The sequence below is a fragment of the Macrobrachium rosenbergii genome, chromosome 46, assembly GCF_040412425.1.
Source record: "Macrobrachium rosenbergii isolate ZJJX-2024 chromosome 46, ASM4041242v1, whole genome shotgun sequence".
Taxonomy (NCBI): Eukaryota; Metazoa; Arthropoda; class Malacostraca; order Decapoda; family Palaemonidae; genus Macrobrachium; species Macrobrachium rosenbergii.
In genome coordinates this window covers 52389695-52408759 of record NC_089786.1, presented here as the reverse complement: position 1 = coordinate 52408759, position 19065 = coordinate 52389695, and the positions used below count along the sequence as shown (strand labels likewise).

The 19065-nt window shown below is 37.6% G+C and overlaps 1 protein-coding gene across 4 annotated transcripts in view; it reads right to left on the bottom strand.

Annotated features, from left to right (window-relative positions):
- Positions 1 to 1343: 1343 nt before the first annotated feature.
- Positions 1344 to 19065, bottom strand: part of LOC136830348 (beta-1,4-glucuronyltransferase 1-like) — a 156468-nt gene continuing 138746 nt past the window's right edge. For 2 of the 4 annotated variants that reach the window (XM_067089815.1, XM_067089817.1), the window contains one exon: positions 2289 to 2610. The gene's annotated coding sequence lies outside the window, so the exon portion shown is untranslated. Of the gene's footprint in view, positions 2611 to 19065 lie in introns of all 4 variants that reach the window. The other 2 variants (XM_067089814.1, XM_067089816.1) reach the window with 2 other exon arrangements.

The following is a 19065-nucleotide window of genomic DNA, read 5'->3' as shown; positions in this document are numbered from 1 at the left end:
TGGAAAAAACGTAGATGAAAATTGTATATATATATATATATTTATATGTAAGCTTACGAACGATCTAGAAAAAGATATACAAATATTTGACCATCATTCGTCTCGAGAACTCTGACGCTCGTCAACAGCCCACAGAGTCATCGTCTTCTCTTCCGTTTGAGATTTCCATCTGTTTCACCGTCACCCTCACCGTCACTGCACCCATCCGTAAGGTAATTTCCACGAGCTGTAAAACCTACAGCCACTGTTTCTCAAAACCGGTAGAACCTTTCTTGAGTAACGACTCTCTCCCTTGGGATACTCGATACTGGTTAAATCCTTCTCATAAAGCACCAGACGCAATGAGTATTTTTCTGCCTCTTTGCTCCTCTTTTCTTGAACTTTTCTAAAAAAAAAAAGAGAACTCTCAGAAGAACTTTAGGGTTTTTTCGTTGTATCACATCGAAAAAGTTTTGTTTTTGGCTATGTTCAATTCTTTTCTGGTCCGGTCGGCTCCTGAAGTCAGATGCTGGCGTAGATTCCTTTTCTTCTTCTTCTGCTTCTCTTCCGTCAGACTCCTGGATCTTCGTTGGACACAGCGACCACCTTCACTATTGCCCTTTCATCACGACTTTCCAGTGAAGAATCGTTTCTCTATTCTTCTCAATCGAGAGAGAGAGAGAGAGGGAGAGAGAGAGAGAGAGAGAGAGAGAGAGGGAGAGAGAGAGAGAGAGAGAGAGAGAGATGGAGAAAACCTTAATTCATTTCAATCCGTAACCTAGGAATCTATCAGGAGTTCTGTAAAGCTATTTCTCAGGCCAAATTAAAGTTATTTTTTAGTTCAATACGCAAAATAGCATCCTGATTACGTGTAGTTTTGGTTATTATCGTAGTACACCGGGGAGTAAAGCTGGCAAAAGTGTGGTTTCACTGTATATATATATGTATATATATGTATATATATACATACATATATATATATATATATATATATATATATATATATATATATATATATATATATATATATATATATATATATATATATATGTATATATCTATAATGTGGCTCCACAATACATATATATATATATATATATATATATATATATATATATATATATATATATATATATATATATATAATAAATATACAGTATATATATAATAACTCAGCCTAGGTCCACAAAATGTTTGAGCAAATTCCTATTCAGAGTTCGACCCGCCCCCGAAACATTAAAAGCGTCTTCATATTTCAGCATTCAATATCCGAGCGTATTCATATTCATTTCGAATATTTGCATAATCCGGTGCATTCCTCGTCCATTAACCTTTGTTGCTTATTTATCCGTGTTTTATTTACCCTTTTTATCTATTTATATTTTTAAAATTCGTCCTGTTCAGGAAACGGTCCTATTCTCATGGACGCCCAGGTACAAGGAATCTCCATCTGAGATTCTTAGGAATTCGGATGAAAATGCTTACAATGGCCTCTCTCTCTCTCTCTCTCTCTTTCTTCGTCTCTCTCTCTCTCTCTATCTCTTTCTCTCTTGCTCTTTCCTCCGCTATTTATCCGTAAACATTCACATTTCCTCGCTCTACGACAGGAATAAGAAGCTCGCACAGAAATAGTCACAACCCGTGTTCGAAATCACTTGATTCGTTATCTCGTATGAGCAGTTCATTAGACCTAAGAAGAAGAATTCTTCGGCTTTCTATTGGATCTCTTTTTATTATGTTCAAAAACAACGCAGAGACTCGTTCACGTAAAAACAGCATGACTCAAGAAATCAAGTAAAGGAAACACGCTCCTCGATTAATAAATAACGCAAAAGCATCAAAGAATTCGACGAGTTCATTTACTTTTTTTCACAATGTTTCGTTCATGAAATGAAAGACTAAGAAACCCGAAAAACAGAGACAGGGGAGGGGGCAGGAGGAGGAGGAGGAGGAGGAGGAGGAGTAGGAGGTGGAGGGGGAGGAAATACCTCGACTGATCCGTGGCATTATATATATCAAATTGAGCAAATCTGATCGACGATTCACACGACAACAAAACGGGAACTCGATCCAGTCGGTTTCGGAGCGAGTGATAAACGTTTCTTTTAGCGTACATTTCTCCATAATATAACTACAAACGAACATGGAATGTAACAGCTTCATCATTAATAAATATCAGGAATGAAACAAATCGACTGATCACAATCACACGTGATCTTAAAAGAGGAGAATAATGGTCGTTTTACGAAAACTTTTCCCGCCATTTCTTTTCAAAAATGGCGCAGACACTAGAACGACAACGGACGTTATTTTTTTTTTTAAGTCGTTTCGCCCTTCGTGGAGGACACAAGACAGTACCATGAGATGGGATGCAAGGAGAAAAGGAGCAGGAGGAACGTCTCAGTAGTAAAAGTAGTAGTATCAGTGATAGGAGCTACTACTACTACTAGTAGTAGTAGCAAGTGGTAGCCTAGGCATCGCTTTGCTCCGGCGTCGGCGAAAAGGCTTCCGTGAACGACGTCGAATTGGCTTCTTCGCCGCTGGAGTTGAAACTGGCGTTTGTCCATTGCGTCACCATCACCTCGCTACCTGTCTCGCTGTTGTCGTCATTTTCGTAGTCACCTTCATAACCTGCGGGAAAAAGTACCATTTTAATGGCTGCATACAATCATTAATAAGTATAAATGTATTAAACAAAGCCATGAACCTTAGACCTATTGCATTCCCAATGTTCAAGGTTATAGCGAACGTACAGATATGTTACGCTGAGTTCGAAAGCTTTTTTTCGTTTCCCGCTGTAATTTTGAGAGAGAGAGAGAGAGTACGACTTATTTAGACAATACGTATCTTCATCAAGATAAAATCTAATAATATAACCCTCCCGTGCATGACGTCACATGGTGACTTCAATGGTAGCCGATGGGAAAGCCAGTACTTTCTTCTTCTTGCACAAATAAGTACTAGGCGGGAATTTTCGCGAATTCGTGACAATTCTCAAGGTTTTTGGAATTAAGTACGTTATTGCCGTGGTGATCTGTGCTATTTACGGATGCTGTAACACAGAAAGGAACAATGTTGGCAGTGAAAAGGCTACCTTTTACATTTTCCCCTAAAGAACTAGAAATGTGTAGGAAGTGGGTGCATTGTTGCCAACCCCTGTAACCCTATGCTCCCTACAGAAGACAAGAAATTGCCCTACATAACTGAAAATTAACCCAATATTCTGAGGCTATGATAAGGAATAGATCTGTAGATCACGTTTATATGCAATATTATGAATACTGATAACCATATTGATCAAAACAGGCCTTGTTGCAATTCCCCTACGCTTAAAAATATTGCCCTACGATCTAAAATTTTTTCAAATTACCCTACGTGTAGGGCAATTACCTTCCGGTTGGCAACACTGGTGAACACCTGCAAGACTGTGTTCGATTCCTTTTCAAAAGCGATTTTGCAAGAAAACTCAGGCATGAATTTTTAAAATGTTATTTGAGGCGTTATTACAAAGAACTCTTAACTGCAATAACTATTGAGCTTTAATACGTACAAAGGATCCTTATACATTCTCCAGCGATACATACACATCCTGACACCGAAGCCAGCAATGCGCACGTTGCGTCAGAACGTCCTTACGACGCCATATTGTCCAGATTTGAACTCCCACGATTACCAAAAGCATAATCTTAATTTAACGCGGTAAAAAGCAAAGCCTTTAATCAAATGATGCCATAGGTTGTACAGACAGACGAGAGGAATCGACTGAATTAGCATATGCCAGCATCATAGCTCAATGAAAACCAAAAGAAGGATAAAAATTTCGGTGTTCATCCCATACCATGCCAGGTCAGGTCAGGTCAGTGTTGTCCACGTGTTTTATTTTAGTATGTTCCACCGAGTTCCATGGGTCCTTTACTCCCTAAAGTAGAGTTTCAATATATTACCTCAAATATATTACCAAAATTCGTAAATTTGGAGTACAAATCTCGATAGGTTACGCGTCACGTAGGCCTATTCTCAGCGTTATTATAGTTATTTATTTGCTTAGTGTTTATTTGAATGTGTAGTTGTTTGCTTTGTTTATTTTATTAATTTAGTTATTACATTTAACGAGTTAGAGGACGATGGTCACTGTAGGGTAGTGGTAGGTTAGGCTAGGATGCATTGTTATATTTTAGTAGGCCTATACTATTTTTTTTTTCGTTATCACGAATGTTACTTTGTTTTTTTTTTCTTTCAATAACGTCTAACTGAACCGATGTAATCTCACAGTCAGTGTCTAACTGATACGTGTCGTAACTGCACTTATTTTTTCTCGATGGAAAACGTAATTTACAAACAGCACAAAATGCCTATTATGTTTGGGTTAAGATTGGCGTAAGCTATACATAGGCCTAGGCCTATATATAGATATGCCACTGCATTTTTCCATTTGCAATATTTTTTTTTTTTTTATAAAAGTCTGGTTACAAAAGACCAAGCACAAAAGAAAGATAAATCCATACCGCATTTTCTTCCTCTCTCTCTCTCTCCCTTTCTCTTTCTCAACCAGCCTATACGGAAATAAAAAGAGATTATCTCCGCACCTTCTCTCCCCAACCTTTTTCAACCCGAACTTCCGGTCCTGTTCCTTCCTCCTTATCTCCTTCCTTCCCGCCTGATCTCTCTCTCTCTCTCTCTCTCTCTCTCTCTCTCTCCTCGTGAAATACTTCCTCCCTCCCACCACCCCCTCCACTCTTGCTCCCCTCATTTCCTCGCTTCTCCAGTATTATCTCATTCTTCCTCCTTCTAACTCTTGCTATTTTTCCCTTCCCTTCTCCCGTCTCCCGCCATTGTTGACTAACTACCATGTACGTTATTCACTGCCTAGGTCAACGATACCACTATATATTTAATAAACCAAATTAAATGGTTTTCCCGCGTCTGGGATTGATTTCGAGACTCCCGTTGATGAGGTTAGTTTGATAGCCACGGGAATATATATATATATATATATATATATATATATATATATATATATATATATATATATATATATATATATATATATATAGAATGAAGCTTGCTTTGAGAAAAGTATATCAGACTTAAGGACAAATATATTATTAAGCGTTAAAACCGTTAAATCTGTTACAACACCAGAGGTTAGTCAGCGTCCAGTGGCGAACAGAACATTAGACCTACTGTATTAAAATATGAAGTTTCATTTGACGTTTTGCTAAAACGTAATGAAAATTTCTTTGAGAAAAGGATTACACTTACGGACAAATACATTATTAAACGTCAGGACCGTTAAATCTGTCACAGCAACAAAAAATACGAAGATAAAAAAGATTAGTACCCTTCAAGGCTCTTAGGGCGAGTTCAGTGGAGACCACCAAATCTCACCTGTTTCTTTGTTCGTTCTTTCCTAAATCTCACTCCTTATGCCTTGTTTATTTTTCCTGTTTGTTTCTTGCACCTGCTGTCGCGTTTGCTTTCTGTAGACTCTGCGTGGGAGTGTTTGTTTATTTTTATTTCGGGGTTTAAAGGCTACGTTCTTAACGTATGGTTTTTTCGTTCCGTTGTTTGCTTTGAAACCGTTAGACCTAGTGGTTCTTTATGGTACAATTGTGGTGCACAATTGTTTTCTGATTTTGGTGTAATGATTTTGTTTTTGTTACATACATATATAGGCCTATATATATATATATATATATATATATATATATATATATATATATATATAGGTAGATAGATAGTTAAATAGATAGGAAAATAGATAATAGTTTCAATATGACTAGATTAGGGTTACCTCCACGAGGTCGTACTCGTGTTTTCAACTATGATGAATTTTAACTCTCTCTCTCTCTCTCTCTCTCTCTCTCTCTCTCTCTCTCTCTCTCTCTCTCTCTCTCTCTCTCTCTCTCTCTCTCATATTTATATATTTGCATATGTGTGTGTGTGTGTGTGTGAGAGAGAGAGAGAGAGAGAGAGAGAGAGAGAGAGAGAAATATTACAAATCACCACACATCTAAACACGAGCAATAATACTCCATCGAGGTAATCCTCAACCCCCCTACCTCAACCCAACCCCCACCAAATCCCTCTCCCCAACCACAAAACCAGGCTGTATACATACACTCACCCAATACAACCCACTCCACAATCTCCTTCCCATTACATGACTTCGCCCCAGTGTCTTGCAACACAAAATGTTGCAAAACTTGAGCAGTCGTCAACAAGTCGAGTACAATCCGTCGATTTTGGGTGAGTCATTGAGTCACTCCCATCTATTGACAGACAAGTCGAGACAGAGACAGTCATCCACTTAAGGAGAGACGCCTCGCTGAGAGAGAGAGAGAGAGAGAGAGAGAGAGAGAGAGAGAGAGAGAGAGAGAGAGATATTGCTTTTTCGTTTTGTAATTGATGTCTTTGTTATAGATATATTAAAGTACTTTTTATGTATTGAATATATATATATATATATATATATATATATATATATATATATATATATATATATATATATATATTATATATATATATATATATATATATATATATATATATATATATATATATATATATATAGGTTCCGACCAGTTTCGACTTTCCTTCTAAGCCACTGTGTATGTGTGTTTGTGTGTGTGTACAAACAAACAAACAAACATACACGTCCGCCCAAAGGCTAATAATCGCCACCTCCACCGGTCCTTCTTCGCCCTGAGTCGAAATGGTTCCACCGACCAAAATCCCATCATGGGCCTTCAATCCTAATTTCAATTGTCTCAAACAAGCGTCAAACTGGCTCTCATTACACCGAGAGAGAGAGAGACAGAGAGAGAGAGAGAAAGAGAAAGTGATTGCGATAGACAGAGAGATAGATAGATAGACAGAGAAAGAGAGAGAGAAAAGAGAAAATGATTGCTGCCTGACCTGGAATCATCATCATTTCCTCTCTCTCTCTCTCTCTCTCTCTCTCTCTCTCTCTTTCTTTCGTTCTTTGAAGATCTCATTAGGTAAATTGAGTCATTGTTTTTTTCCCTTTTTTTACCAAATTCGGGTCACTGGAATGACGAAGGATATTGTGCATGGGTGGAAATCCTTTGATGGCGTAGGATCCAAAGTCCTATGACGTCCTACAAAGTCCTACGGTCCTGGATTGGCCCCAAGGAAGTTTTTGAATGAAAGGGTTTGAATATAAAACTAAAAATGCATTAGGGTCCATTTCTTCAGAAAGCTGAGGTTTGTGTGTGCATATAAGTGGTGCAATATATATATATATATATATATATATATATATATATATATATATATATATATATATATATATATATATATATATATAAATAATTGCCTTACATTAGAATAATCAGTGTGTTATTTGGGTCCTATAATATTTTAATCACTGTATGAAATATATGAATATTAGTTTACAACAAATCACTGTATGAAATATGTGAATATTTACAACAAATAGCTGTTTAACTTTGCTGACATTATAACTAACAAAATATTTCCTTAATATAGCATAAAATATATATGACCGTTAACTTACGATAAGCAAAATCGATCTTTAATTTTAAATGAAATGTGTTTTATAATTTACCGTGAATGAAACATTCATTAATTTTATAAAATAAAATATGCGATCATAAACTTGAGATAAAACTTAAAAATCTCCCTGAATTATACGTAGGGGAAATGGTCTTTGATATGCTTTGGGAGAATTATATTTAACATACTCATTAAAATCGTTCATTTATCAAAAAATAAACATGAATATATTTCTCTAAGTATGTTTAATTATTTTTGCATATGATATTATAATCGTCAGTTCAAAATTGTTTTATGCTTTGCATTTAAACTTAAGAAGATGTTTTCTCAGTTTGTTATAAAATATGTGATTTGACAGTTGACAATTATTAATTATTGATCTTTGTCTAAAAGACATTGATTTTCAAATTTCCCCTCAGTGTGCCTACATCCTTGACCTTTCCCCTAAAATTTCCCCTCAGGGTACCTAGATTCTTCACATTTTCCCTAAAATTTCCCCTCAGTGTACCTAGATCCTTTAATTTTTCCCTAAAATTCCCCATCAGTGTACCTAGATCCTTTACCTTTTCCCTAAAATTTTCCCTCAGTGTACCTAGATCCTTCACCTTTTCCCTAAAATTTCCCCTCAGTGTACCTAGATCCTTCACCTTTTCCCTAAAATTTCCCCTCAGTGTACCTAGATCCTTCACCTTTTCCCTAAAATTTCCCCTCATTGTACCTAGATCCTTTAATTTTTCCTTAAAATTCCCCATCAGTGTACCTAGATCCTTTACCTTTTCCCTAAAATTTTCCCTCGTTGTACCTAGATCCTTCACCTTTTCCCTAAAATTTCCCCTCAGTGTACCTAGATCCTTTAATTTTTCCCTAAAATTCCCCATCAGTGTACCTAGATCCTTTACCTTTTCCTTAAAATTTTCCCTCAGTGTACCTAGATCCTTCACCTTTTCCCTAAAATTCCCCCTCAGTGTACCTAGATTCTTCACATTTTCCCTCATATTTCCCCTCAGTGTACCTAGATTCTTCACATTTTCCTTAAAATTTCCCCTCAGTGTTCCTAGATCCTTGACCTTTCCCCTAAAATCTCCCCTCAGTGTACCTAGATCCCTCACATTTTCCCTAAAATTTCCCCTCCGTGTACCTAGATCCTTCACCTTTCCCTAAAGTTACCCCTCAGTGTACCGAGATCCTTCACATTTTCCCTAAAATTTCCCCTCAGTGTACCTAGATCCTTCACCTTTCCCTAAAATTTCCCCTCAGTATACCTATATCCCTCACATTTTCCCTAAAATTTCCCTTTAGTGTACCTAAATCCTTCACATTTCCCTAAAATTTCCCCTCAGTATACCTAGATCCCTCACATTTACCCTAAAATTTCCCCTCAGTGTACCTAGATCCTTCACCTTTTCCCTAAAATTTCCCCTAAACTTCCCCTCAGTGTACCTGGATCCTTCAATTTTCCCTAAAATATCCCCTCAGTGTACCTAGATCCTTCACCTTTTCCCTCTCTCTCTCTCTCTCTCTCAAGGACTCACCTCGCTCTCATTCAAAAAATCCCCATCTATTTTCCTTTCTCAGAAAGGGACCCATCTCTCTCTCTCTCTCTCTCTCTCTCTCTCTCTCTCTCTCTCTCTCTCTCTCTCTCCATTAAAAAGGACGACGATCCACCCACCCACCCATCCACTACCCACCTCAGAAAGCGCCGCCCCTCCGATATATCGCAGTGACAGATTCGATTGTTTTCTGTTGTCGACGCTAAACGATCGAATCTCGATCTATAAGGATGTTAAGATATGATGCCATTATCCCTCCCCTCCCTCCCTCCCCGCAATAACCCATCCCATTAAGTCCCATTACGATACCTGGAGTGGGTAGGGAAGTGGGGAGAAGGTTCTGGAAGGTTCTATAAGGGGGGGGGGGAATTTTAAAGGTATTTTGAAGGGAGTGGGGGTTATTTTCCATCATCCCACTCCCTTAAATCCCTTAATTCCCATTACGATAGCTGTAGGGGGAGGGAGAAGGGTGCATTAAGGGTTAAGGGGATATTTCAAAGGGGGTAGGAGGGATTATTATTATTATTATTATTATTATTATTATTATTATTATTATTATTATTATTATTATTACCCCAAAGAAGACACGATGTCTTCAGGCATTTTGCTGACAGTTAGCCACTCCTTCGAGGAAATGTGTCGTGAGTGAGCGAATGGGGAGAGGTCAGAGTTGAAAGGTCATCGTAAAATTAAGGACCTCGTGTCTTGGTCAGCATTACGGTAATGGCTTTTCCATTACAGAAAGGTTATCCATTATATATATATATATATATATATATATATATATATATATATATATATATATAGCAAAACATTCCTCTTAGCGAAATTGTTTTATAACTGATTTTCACGGATAATATCAATTACTTTCTCGCTGTCACTGTCTGAGAGAGAGAGAGAGAGAGAGAGAGAGAGAGAGAGAGAGAGAGAGAGAGAGAGAGAGAGAGGGAGAGAGAGAGAGAGGGTGAGAGTGAGAGAGAGATAGAAAGTAATTTTTATATATATATATGTGTGTGTGTATGTGTGTATATATATATATATATATATATATATATATATATATATATATATATATATAGAGAGAGAGAGAGAGAGAGAGAGAGAGAGAGAGAGAGAAAAGAGAGAGAGAGAGAGAAACGTAATTTTTATTATATATATTATACAGAGAGAGAGAGAGAGAGAGCGAGATGTAAGCAAAATAATCCTAACCGTCTGGTATTTTCCCATCAAAATCACAACTTTGTGTGTTTTGGATATTATTCATAGAGAGAGAGAGAGAGAGAGAGAGAGAGAGAGAGAGAGAGAGAGAGAGAGAGAGAGAGAGAGAGAGAGAGAGAGAGAGAGCATACGTCCATATAAAATCATATGAAGACACGAGAAACTCATCTATATATTAAAATCAGCAACGCCAAAACACGTACGAGCAGCCGACCAAACGACAGCTGTAAGAGGCCGATAGCACCATAAGCAATGTTTTATATAATAAAATTTATATATTATAGGAAAGGTTTACCATAGCGTTCTAAACTTCCGCGTTCTGTTAAACTTCCCATATTAGTGACTATTATTTGACGTTAACTTAAATCTAAAAGTAACAAAAAATGACCAAATTCTCGAATTATAAAAGATATGGTACTAATACACAACAACTCAGCGGGAAGCCATGTTTAGTACCAGCCCCTTTGGATGAGAGGGAGACGTTAAATTTCTCAAATGATCTCGGTAAAATTTCTCAGATTAATAATAATAATAATAATAATAATAATAATAATAATAATAATAATAATACAATACGTCATTCAAACAATAAACAGATAACAGTAGTATGTAAGATAGTTTACGTAGTTTGGTACGATACCCAACTCCCACGACTGACTGGTGATTAGGCTTTAAGAGATGGTTACCGGTTAATGTAAACAAACAGTGATTATCTTTACGTATTTTGGTGATTTCTAGGTTTCCGTTACATGTCAAGTGCTTTGTTGTACTAATGCTGTGTTATGTTGTACTAATGCTGTGTTCCCACGGCATAGACGTAATAGAAGTTGACTCCAAACGCTTTATTTTAGCGAAAAACTGAGGCATTCTCCACGTGTTTAAGTTTACAAGGTACGGATCAAGCAGGACTTATGACATTTTAATGTTTATGTAATTATTTATATATATGTTTATATTTGTAATTATTTATTTGTTTGTATATTTATTTGTTTGTTTATGTATTTATTTGTTTATTGCTACACCCTTCCTCATTTTCAACTACACCTGTTTGTATTTCGATAAAATGCAAAGCCTTCATTATCAATGTCTGGCTGTTGAGAGAATATTTTGTAGATTTTACCACAGTAACAGAGTTCAGTGGCAAGCCTACATAATTCTGATGACATAATACATTTTTTCAGCGGCATGCCTGCATGATTTTGATGATATAATACATTTTTGGGAAGAACAACTGGGTAACTTTGTGATTATAGTATTAAACTTAATGAAATCTCTACTTTCAGAACTGACGACGATGATAGGCCTACACCCCAGCAAGTCTAGAGGAGGCGTGTCTACAAGGAGCCACGGTGAGTGTTCCAATTTAGAGACGTTTAGTTTAGTTTGAAATAGGCCTACTACTGAAACGTTTTCTTAAAGAAGTGATTACGCCTAAGTCGAAATAGGCCTATTAATATGTTCTCCTAAAGAAATGCTTAAGCGTAAGTGGACCTAGGCCTATGTCCGAGTTTTGTGGAGATTCCTTTGAAATCCCTTAATAAAAAGTGGCATAGAGATAATTAAAACTAGAATTAGGGTGATATTACCTTCGGCAAGTGGCAATCAATCAATCATTTGTGCGGTTTTCTGATGTGAAGTTGACAAGTTGTATTAGTTAAGGTCTGTTGGAGAATTCGATGTAATACTATTAATATATAGGGTGTTATTGACGTGACGGTAATTCAAAACCGGAATATAAAAAAAATTTAGGATTATATTTTTGGTCATTGTTATTCAATTTAATTTCATTTTCAATGTTTCTTAATGTTTCCGTTATCGACTATTACTGGTGCAGTTTAAATTACACACTAGTCCGGATTTCAGACCTGGTTGTTGTTGGGGGGTTGGGGGGAGGGGGTTGGTTTAGTGAGGAGCGGAGAGCTGGCCTAATTGATCTTGCTTATTACAATTTGATAATTTATATTTTGAATGTCGTAATTCATTCATTATAATTTACTTTTTTATTTCATTATTTATGTTCTCAGATCAATGTTGACATTCTGTCACAAGTTTTTAAGCGAATTGGAGCCTAAGCTTTACACAAAGTAAACTAGTATTGTTGGTAAAAAGAAATTCCTAAGAAAAAACACCAATAAAACATGAAACCTAAACCCCTTTTGTAGCCCAGACCCGAAGGAGCAAGCCATATTTAGAAGAGAGAGGGAAGGAAGGATTAGGTTAGGTTAGGATGAGCGGAGTAATGTATAATAGGCTTTGAGAAGAAGGAAACACTAGGTTAGGTTAGGTATTTGCGCTGTCTGTGTGTATGTGGCATAATAGACCATAACATTTGTGACGCCAGAGGTAATTCTTACTTAGTTTTTAATCTCTCATCTTAATTAGGATACTTTATATATGTATATATATAATATATGTATATATATGTATATGAATATATGTACATTATGTATATATATATACAGTATATATATATTTATATATAATATATATATATATATATATATATATATATATATATTTTATATATATATATATATATATATATATATATATATACAGTATATACATATATATATTATATAAAACCGCTTCAAATAATTCTTTAGGTAAAACAGTATTTTTTAAGCAGAGAGAGAGAGAGAGAGAGAGAGAGAGAGAGAGAGAGAGAGAGAGAGAGAGAGAGAGAGAGAGTTGGTTAGCTTGCTGTTTGAGAGAGAGAGAGAGAGTGAGAGAAAGAGAGTGAGTTGGTTAGCTTGTTGTTTAAGAGAGAGAGAGAGAGTTGGTTAGCTTGTTGTTTAAGAGAGAGAGAGAGAGTTGGTTAGCTTGTTGTTTAAGAGAGCGAGAGAGAGTTGGTTAGCTTGTTGTTTAAGAGAGCGAGAGAGAAAGTTGGTTAGCATGTTGTTTGAGAGAGAGAGAGAGAGAGAGAGAGAGAGAGAGAGAGAGAGAGAGAGAGAGAGAGAGAGAGAAAGAATGGAATTTGGATACGATTGACAGCGAGTGTCCCAACTCAAAGAAACGAAGACTCAGTTTGATTGAATTAAGTCGCAATATTGTAGGCCTACTGCGTCTGAACTTAGGCCTATAGGCCTCTGGAGAGCGGTTCTTTTGGACGTTTTTATCATCGATTTTGATATCAGTGGATACAAATTATCACATTTATTCAATTCTCTCTCTCTCTCTCTCTCTCTCTCTCTCTCTCTCTCTCTCCTCCTTGTCGTGGGTTTAAGGGGCGTGGCCTGAGGGAAATGACAAATGCCGAATTTTAGTCCAAAAATATATTTTTTTTATTTTTTTCCCAAAATTGGGGCTTATCCCATCTCAGGTCATCGGCATTGACCTCTGATTTACTGTTTATGAATGTTTTCGCACACACACACACAAACACACACACATACACATACAGGAACGAGGTGTATGTGAGATATTATATAACATGTTTTGAACTAAACGAGTTGTTTATAACTTTTGGGAGACTGGTTTTATTCTCTTTCAATATGCACTTCTTTTGGCATGGAAAAATGACCGTTAGGTAGGGTAAGGTAAGGATGAGAGAGAGAGAGAGAGAGAGAGAGAGAGAGAGAGAGAGAGAGAGAGAGACGAAGGAACACATTAAAATAGAACCACGATTAGGAAAGACCTCTCTCACCGTTGAGAACCTACGCAATCTCTGCCGACAGAGATTAAAAAAAAAAATAAAAAAAAACATTTGCTAAATCTGATGACATATGACTGACCGATCATCAATTTCTTTTCCGCTTTTAACACAAGAGTCCATTGTCTCTCTCTCTCTCTCTCTCTCTCTCTCTCTCTCTCTCTCTCTCTCTCTAGGCAATGAGATTGCCCACTCATCCCTGATGGGTTTTCGTGAATTTTACTGGACAAATTTCCAGTTTTTTTTTTCTATTCCAGAAATCTCCTTTTCCAGCGACGAGGGGTTTTGGGCAAAAATGTTATATATACTCCTCTCTCTCTCTCTCTCTCTCTCTCTCTCTCTCTCTCTCTCTCTCTCTCTCTCTCTCTCGTCATGGCTTGAAAAGCCATCGAAGCCTTGTCAAAATTGTTAGATAAATACAGGTTATATGAAACAATGTTCTCTAGTGTTTGGCGATACCCTTTCCCTGCCCCCCCACAACCACCACCGTCCCCACACCAGCCCCCTTGTCATTCCAAAAGCTCCCTCTCCTTTTCCCCTCCCTCCTCCTCCCTCCTCCTCCTCCTCCTCCTCCTCCTCCTCCTCCTCCTCCTCCTCCTCCTCCTCCTCCACCCTTTTCCCATATTTGCTTGCTCTCGTAGGAGAGTTAACTATCGCAGGCAATTATGTTGGCGCGTTTGCGCGCGCGCTCGAGTGTTTGCTTGACCGAGGGTATCGGGGATTTTTACGTGGGGCGTTTGTGATATAATATATATATATATATATATATATATATATATATATATATATATATATATATATATATATATATATATATATGTATGTATATGTATATATATATATATTTGTATGCATATAATTTATATATATATATTTATAATTTATATATATTGATATATTTATAACTTATGTATATATTATAATTATATAGCCTATATGTGTATTTATATGATATAAGTATAAATATAAATACATATATATATATATATATATATATATATATATATATATATATATATTTATATATATATATATATATATATATATATATATATATATATATATATATATATCACTCACAAACATACATTTATACATGTATTTCTTACCCTTTATTCTACTACAGCTACTGTTTCTCTAGAGAGAGAGAGAGAGAGAGAGAGAGAGAGAGAGAGAGAGAGAGAGAGAGAGAGAGAGAGAGAGAGAGAGAGGAACGGAAGTTCCATTGCTGTCTAATTGCAAGTGTCATCGTCTTCTCTTAATTCTCAGAACTTTGCTAATCTAGCCCTGATCGTTAATAACCTAACCTAACCTATTTTCCATCTACCATAGTCCATTTCCCAATCCTAATCTATGCAGTTGGCGCCAATCAAGATTGTTTTCGCCAAGAGCCGCGTCTCCCGCCTCTTCCTCGTTCAGTCTCAACCGAAAGCAAGTGAAAAAATGCGCCGAAGTTTCTTCGGCGCAATCGAGTTTTCTGTACAGCCGCTACAGCATGTAGTAATCAAGGCCGCCGAAAACAGATCTATCTTTCGGTGGTCTCGGTATAATGCTGTTTGAGCCGCTGCCCATGAAGCTTTCAGCCACGGCCCGGTGGTGGTCTGTCCTATATCGTTGCCAGAAGCATGATTATGGTTAACTTAAATAAAATAAGAACTACTGAGGCTAGAGGGCTGAAATTTGATTTGTTTGATGAGTGGAGGGTGGATGATCAACATAGCAATTTGCAGCCCTCTAGCCTCAGTAGTTTTTAAGATCTGAGGGCGGACAGAAAAAAGTGAGGACAGAAAAAGTGAGGACGGAAAAAGTGCGGACGGACAGACAAAGCCGGCACAATAGTCTTCTTTTACAGAAAACTTAAAAGTCACCGTCATTTATCCAAGCAGTGTCACCATACCCTCAAAACTGACATAAACCCAAAATTTCTTTCCAGGTCTCTGCGGACAGCAGTAGTGGAGAATGTGATTATTTTGGGAACTTTTTAGTTTTCTGTAAAAGAAAACTATTGAGTTGACTATTTGTCTGTCCGTCCGCACTTTTTCTCTCTGCACCCTCTTCCGTCCGCACTTTTTCTGTCCGCCCTCAGATCTTAAAAACTGCTGGGGCTAGAGGGCTGCAAATTGGTATGTTGATCATCCACCCTCCAGTCATCAATCCTACCAAATTGCAGTCCTCTATCCTCAGTGGTTTTTATTTTATTTAAGGTTAAAGTTAGTCATGAATCGTGCGTCTGGCAACTCTTTAGGACAGCCACCACTGAGCCCTGGCTGAAAGCTTCATGGGCCGCGGCTCACACAGCATTGTATGATGTACAGAAATCTCAATTGCGCTGAAGAAACTTGGCGCATTTTTTACTTGCTATAATTTGCATTTGATTTTGAAACAACAGTTGTTACACTCACAGTTACTTTCAGACTTAAAAAGTTCTTCAAGCAAGTAATTAATCTGTTCATTTGCCCCTATCTGAAATTTTCCTGACATTCGTCTGTAACTGTTCCGTGTAACACTGAGCTTGTCTCTGTTCTGAGAACATCTCTTGACTGTACAGTGCACTTTTCTCTGAAGGAACTCCAGTGTGCATCTGTTTTTAAGGAAATCCAAAAGTCCTTTACTGTACTGCACACATTTCTCTGAGGGAACTCCAATGTGCATCTGTTTTTAAGGAAATCCAAAAGTCCTTTACTGTACAGTACACATTTCTCTGAGGGAACTCCAATGTGCATCTGTTTTTAAGGAAATCCAAAAGGCTTTTACTGTACAGTACACATTTCTCTGTGGGAACTCCAATGTGCATCTGTTTTTAAGGAAATCCAAAAGTCCTTTACTGTACTGCACACATTTCTCTGAAGGAACTCCAATGTACATCTGTTTTTAAGGAATTCCAACAGGCTTTTACTGTACAGTACACATTTCTCTGAAGGAACTCCAGTGCACACCTGTTTTTAAGGAAATCCAGAAGTCTTTCACTGTACAGTACACATTTCTCTGAAGGAACTCCAATGTGCATCTGTTTTTAAGGAAATCCAAATGGTGTTTATATATTTTTAAAAACTTTTAATCTTGAGATGAGACAAACAGGTCTCCAGATTCCATCTGTCACATCTGCAACTGGGTTTTTCTGAAAATATTACAAATCTGAATTTTTCTCATTTTCAAAGACCCCCCAGTCTGTTCCCGCAGTTTTTTTAGGGACCTCTAGTTTTAACGGATTCCAGTTTGCTCCTCTTATTAAGGGATTCCAGTTAGGACCTCTTTTTAAGGGATTCCGGTTAGGACCTCCTTTTAAGGGATTCCAGTTCGTGCCTCTGTTTAAGGGATTTTAGTTTGCACCTTTTTCAAAGGATTCCAGTTTGTGGGTTTTTAAAGGATTCCAGTTTGCGCCTCTTTTTAAGGGATTCCAATTTCCACCTCTTTTTAAGGGATTCCAGTTTGCACCCATGTTATTTTTAATGACCCTCAGTTTGCACCTGTCTTTTCAAGATCCTCCAATCTACAAATGCCTTCTTTTCAATGTGCACCTGTCACTTCTGAAGGAATGGCAAATGTGCACCTGTCACTTCTTAAGGAATGGCAAATGTGCACATGTCACTTCTAAATGAATAGTAAATGAGCAGCTGTAACTTCTTAAGGAATGGCAAATGTGCACCTGTAACTTCTTAAGGAATAGCAAATGTACATCTGTCACTTGTGAAGGACAAATGTGCATACACACATATAAAATAAGTACACAAGTGCATGCATGTATACATTCATACGTTCGTTACACATGTTACCTAATCCAGAGGACAAAGTATAGTGGAATGAGAGAGAGAGAGAGAGAGAGAGAGAGAGAGAGAGAGAGAGAGAGAGAGAGAGAGAGAGAGAGAGAGAACATAAGTGGCCGATGAAGATGATAAAGCTGTCATAATCCACTTTTTTGGAGGAGAGAGAAAAGGAGATCGATATAGAAGGAGGAGAGAGAGAGAGAGAGAGAGAGAGAGAGAGAGAGAGAGAGAGAGAGAGAGAGACGCCTCTCTGTTGCTCCCATGTTGATGAGGGTACTTGATCACAATATGGTTTCCGATCACATTGTTTGGCTGACGATCACACAATAAGTAGGAGAGGGATTTTTATTGGGGGTGGGGTGGGGTATGTTCCTGGGGGGAGAAAGAGAGAGAGAGAGAGAGAGAGAGAGAGAGAGAGAGAGAGAGAGAGAGAGATGGAGAGAATGAAGGAGGGGAAGGGGTTGTTGATGAGCCTTGGTGGTGGGAGGGGAGGAGGGGTGTGACAATGATAATAAAAGGTTCTTCGTAGCTGAGGTAAGCTATGGAATGAGACCAAAAGAAGAAGAAGAAGAAGAAGAAGGAGAAAGATGATGTGGACACCATACTGATGATAAATAGCCACGTCGAAGCGGCTCCTGAGGTTTTTGGATTCTGAAGGAGCCAAAAATATGTGGCTCAAGAGGTCTTTTTTTTTTTTTTTTGGTTTTATTTTTCTTGAGGACAAAGTGTTACAGTTGGCCCCGAAGGATTTTTTGGGGGTGATTTTGAGGCCGAAGCTAAGGAGGCTCCCAGGGTGTTTTTAACCTCGAAAAAACCGAGGTGATAATGGCTCCTGAGGTTTCAGGAGCGAAGACACCGAGGTAATAATGGCTCCTGCAATGTTTGAGTATCCTCAGTGCAACCTATTGGACGTATGAGTAAAAAAAAAAAAACACTATAAATCAAACATCCTTTGGAAAATGGATCCTGCAGGAAGTGCTACAAGGAACTACCTGGGTAGAGCGTTGAGTAAGAATATTATGAATGATAATACAAATATTACTGATGCAGGTACGATGCAGAAAGAAAGGAATTAGGATAAGATTGAATGACCAATAGATTCAGGGAATATATTGTTCTCGTGATGGATCCTGAATTCCTAGGGTTACTTTAAGGAGTGCCAGACAAAAGGTCATGCTGTCAGAGAGGTTAAACCCTTCCTGAAGAAAAAGAAGAAGAAGAAGAAGGAGGAGGAGGAGGCAAAATTAAAAAGGAAAGAAAAATAATGGGAATGTAAAGAAGATCAAGAGGGTCATTTACAGTACGAGATTGCAGGATGACCTCGGAGGCCCATTCCGCCCGGCCTCGACAATAAATCCAGAAT